The sequence below is a fragment of the Borostomias antarcticus genome (genome assembly GCF_949987555.1).
Source record: "Borostomias antarcticus genome assembly, chromosome: 10".
NCBI lineage: Eukaryota > Metazoa > Chordata > Actinopteri > Stomiiformes > Stomiidae > Borostomias > Borostomias antarcticus.
Window position 1 is genome coordinate 12,483,697 of NC_140243.1, and position 5,000 is coordinate 12,488,696.

Sequence of the window (5,000 nt, forward strand, 5' to 3'; positions counted from 1 at the left end):
AGTGAACAATAGGCCTGGTAATATTGCTATCACAGCGTGGATTGAGATTGAACAATTAGAGATTGAATGTAGGCCATCTTTTTGGACACAAAAAAAGAGATTATTTTAAAAGCAGGGAATGCGCACCAGACATGGAACACAAACGGGGATGGAAATGTATTTGTTGGTGATTGCTGGCGTTGGTTGGATGGCTGGACAGCTGCATTTTAAACCCATAACATTCTAGACTATGCTACTAGCCAAGAAAAATATACAGTACCCTTGATCGCTATACTGTAGCTCAAACTCGTGAGTCACCTGTTTGATGTGCTCTTTAATGGTGGTGTGATGTGTTCTTTAATGGGGGTGTGATGTGTGTTTTAATGGGGATGTGATGTGCTCTTTAATGGTGGTGTGATGTGTTCTTTAATGGTGATGTGTTCTTTAATGGGGATGTGATGTGTGTTTTAATGGTGGTGTGATGTGCTCTTTAATGGTGATGTGTTCTTTAATGGGGATGTGATGTGTGTTTTAATGGGGATGTGATGTGCTCTTTAATGGTGGTGTGATGTGTTCTTTAATGGGGGTGTGATGTGTGTTTTAATGGGGATGTGATGTGCTCTTTAATGGTGTTGTGATGTGTTCTTTAATGGGGATGTGATGTGTGTTTTAATGGTGGTGGGATGTTTTCTTTAATGGGGATGTGATGTGTGTTTTAATGGTGGTGGGATGTTTTCTTTAATGGTGGTGTGATGTGTGTTTTAATGGGGATGTGATGTGCTCTTTAATGGTGGTGTGATGTGTTCTTTAATGGGGATGTGATGTGCTCTTTAATGGTGGTGTGATGTGTTCTTTAATGGTGGTGTGATATGTGCTCTTTAATGGGGATGTGATGTGTTCTTTAATGGTGGTGTGATGTGTTCTTTAATTGGGATGTGATGTGCTCTTTAATGGTGGTGTGATGTGTTCTTTAATGGGGGTGTGGTGTGTGTTTTAATGGTGGTGTGATGTGTTCTTTAATTGGGATGTGATGTGCTCTTTAATGGTGGTGTGATGTGTACTTTAATGGTGGTGTGATGTGCTCTTTAATGGGGGTGTGATGTGTGTTTTAATGGTGGTGTGATGTGTTCTTTAATTGGGATGTGATGTGCTCTTTAATGGTGGTGTGATGTGTTCTTTAATGGGGGTGTGGTGTGTGTTTTAATGGTGGTGTGATGTGTTCTTTAATTGGGATGTGATGTGTTCTTTAATTGGGATGTGATGTGCTCTTTAATGGTGGTGTGATGTGTACTTTAATGGTGGTGTGATGTGCTCTTTAATGGGGGTGTGATGTGTGTTTTAATGGTGGTGTGATGTGTGTTTTAATGGTCGTGTGATGTGTGTTTTAATGGGGGTGTGATGTGTGTTTTAATGGTGGTGTGATGTGTGTTTTAATGGTGGTGTGATGTGTTCTTTAATGGGGGTGTGATGTGTGTTTTAATGGTGGTGTGATGTGTGTTTTAATGGGGGTGTGATGTGTGTTTTAATGGGGGTGTGATGTGTTTTAATGGTGGTGTGATGTGTGTTTTAATGGGGTTGTGATGTGTGTTTTAATGGTGGTGTGATGTGTATTTTAATGGGGGTGTGATGTGTATTTTAATGGGGGTGTGATGTGTTTTAATGGTGGTGTGATGTGTGTTTTAATGGGGTTGTGATGTGTGTTTTAATGGTGGTGTGATGTGTATTTTAATGGGGGTGTGATGTGTTTTAATGGTGGTGTGATGTGTGTTTTAATGGGGGTGTGATGTGTGTTTTCGGTGTGTTAGTGTGATGAGAGATCAGATCTTTCATGTATAATCGCAGATTGTTTTCCCCGTTCGAAAACGTAGCCATGAATAAATGCAGTAGTGTAATAAAGTTGTAGTGTGTGTGTGTGTGTGTGTGTGTGTGTGTGTGTGTGTGTGTGTGTGTGTGTGTGTGTGTGTGTGTGTGTGTGTGGGTGTGTGAGGGTGTGTGAGGGTGTGTGTGAGGGCTGTGTTTGCACATTACTGTATGCCTCTGCCCACATCACTTATTCCAGCACAACACATGGGAGTGACTGAGCATCCTGTCCACTGACCAAATAAGGGCTTCCTGCTCAGCCCAGCTCCTGTCTGCTGACCAAATAAGGGCTTCCTGCTCAGCCCATGGCCCATTAGTGAAACTAGGCCAGCTGCTTCCTGCTGATCACCACATTTGGCTCCTCTGTCCCTTGCAGCCATTTTGGCTGTGAGCTCTGGGAGGGCTTCTCTGCTGCCCCATCCTCCTCCCCCCTCATCCCCTCCTCTATCTCCCTCTAGTAGAACTGTGCCAGACCTCATCCTCCTCTCTCTCCCTCTAGTAGAACTGTGCCAGACCTCATCCTTCTCTGTCTCCCTCTAGTAGAACTGTGCCAGACCTCATCCTTCTCTGTCTCCCTCTAGTAGAACTGTGCCAGACCTCATCCCCTTCTCTGTCTCCCTCTAGTAGAACTGTGCCAGACCTCATCCTTCTCTGTCTCCCTCTAGTAGAACTGTGCCAGACCTCATCCCCTTCTCTGTCTCCCTCTAGTAGAACTGTGCCAGACCTCATCCTTCTCTGTCTCCCTCTAGTAGAACTGTGCCAGACCTCATCCCCTCCTCTGTCTCCCTCTAGTAGAACTGTGCCAGACCTCATCCCCTCCTCTGTCTCCCTCTAGTAGAACTGTGCCAGACCTCATCCTTCTCTGTCTCCCTCTAGTAGAACTGTGCCAGACCTCATCCCCTCCTCTGTCTCCCTCTAGTAGAACTGTGCCAGACCTCATCCCCTCCTCTGTCTCCCTCTAGTAGAACTGTGCCAGACCTCATCCTCCTCTGTCTCCCTGTAGTAGAACTGTGCCAGACCTCATCCTTCTCTGTCTCCCTCTAGTAGAACTGTGCCAGACCTCATCCCCTCCTCTGTCTCCCTCTAGTAGAACTGTGCCAGACCTCATCCCCTCCTCTGTCTCCCTCTAGTAGAACTGTGCCAGACCTCATCCCCTCCTCTGTCTCCCTCTAGTAGAACTGTGCCAGACCTCATCCCCTCCTCTGTCTCCCTCTAGTAGAACTGTGCCAGACCTCATCCTTCTCTGTCTCCTAATGTTCTTACCCCTCTCCCCTCTTACGTCATTCTTTCTCTATTTTCCCTCTTCATCCCCCCTTCTCTTTGCTTCTTCTCTCGTCATCTTCCCTCCCTTCGTTTCTGCATTCCTCTCTCCTCCTCCTCCTCCTCCTCCTCCTCCTCCTCCTCTCTCCTCCTCCTCCTCATCCTCCTCCTCTCTCCTCCTCCTCTCTCCTCCTGCTCCTCCTCTCTCCTCCTCCTCTCTCCTCCTGCTCCTCTCTCCTGCTCCCCCTCCTCCTCCTCCTCTCTCCTCCTCCCCCTCCTCCTCCTGCTCCTCTCTCCTCCTGCTTCTCTCTCCTCCTCCTCCTCTCTCCTCCTGCTCCTCTCTCCTCCTCCTCCTCTCTCCTCCTGCTCCTCTCTCCTCCTTCTCCTCCTCCTCGCTCCTCCTCTACTCCTGCTCCTCTCTCCTCCTGCTCCTCCTCTCCTCCTCCTCCTCTCTCCTCCTGCTCCTCTCTCCTCCTCCTCCTCTCTCCTCCTGCTCCTCCTCTCCTCCTTCTCCTCCTCCTCTCTCTTGTCAGGAAGCCATGCTCGCTCGCCCCGGCCTCTCCCTCCACTCGCTGGCTATGCAAGAGAAAGAGAGCAGAATCCCAGTCTGGCACACACACGCGCGCACACACACACACACACGCACACACACACACATGCACACACTCACACTCACACTCACACACACACACACACACACACACACACACACACACACACACACACACACACACTCACTCTCTCTCTCTCACACACACACACACACACACACACACACACACACACACACACACTCCTGACAGGGCTCATTTTGATCGCCCAGAAAATGAATAGTAAATGTGGGTAAAATGGCTGCCTTAGATCATCCCGGCTGCTAGCTGCTCTGGTAGAGAGACTACTGTAGCACCCGCCGCTCGCTATGGTAGAGAGACTACTGTAGCACCAGCTGCTCGCTCTGGTAGAGAGACTACTGTAGCACCCGCCGCTCGCTCTGGTAGTGAGACTACTATAGCACCAGCCACTCGCTCTGGTAGAGAGACTACTGTAGCACCCGCCGCTCTCTCTGGTCCAGCAGGCAGGGCTGCCCTCGTCTGCTCGCGCTCAGATGCTCCTGAAGAGGGAACACGCTTCTGCTGTGCTGTGGGAACACGGTTCTAGTTCTGCTGTGCTGTGGGAACACGGTTCTAGTTCTGCTGTGCTGTGGAAACACGGTTCTAGTTCTGCTGTGCTGTGGGAACACGGTTTTAGTTCTGCTGTGCTGTGGGGGTGCAGGGGGTGGTGTAGTTCTGTTTGCTTACGTTATCAATTCAGGCCGTTATCAATGTATGCAGACAAAAACGATAAGCATAATTTCTCCAACTCTGTAAAAAGCATCTATGGCCCCAAACACTGCTCAGTTACTCCATTGAAAACAGCAGATGGTCTAACACTCTTGAAGAACCAAAACCGGATCCTGTTGGGGTGAGCTGAACACTTCAATGTCCTACTCAACCAACACTCTTCTACAGACCAAACCCTCCTGGAAGAACTACCCAAACAGCCCTGCAATAGCAGGGGGATATCACTTTGCTGGCAAGGTTTTGGTCAAGGTGATGCTGCAGAGGCTCATCAACACCATCACAGAGGAAATGCTACCTGAGTCACAGTGCGGGTTTAGGAAGAACAGGAGTATGGTCAATATGATATTTACAACACGGCAACTTCAGGATAAGTGCCGGGAACAACACCAAGACCTCTTCATGGCCTTTGATACAGTGAACAGGGAGCTCCTATGGAGTCTGCTCACTAAGGTTGGCTGCCCAGCCAAATTTGTCAGCATCCTCCGCCAATTCCACGATGGATGATGGCCTGTGTGACCATTTGAGGACAAGAGTCGGCACCTTTCCCTGTTTGTACAGGGG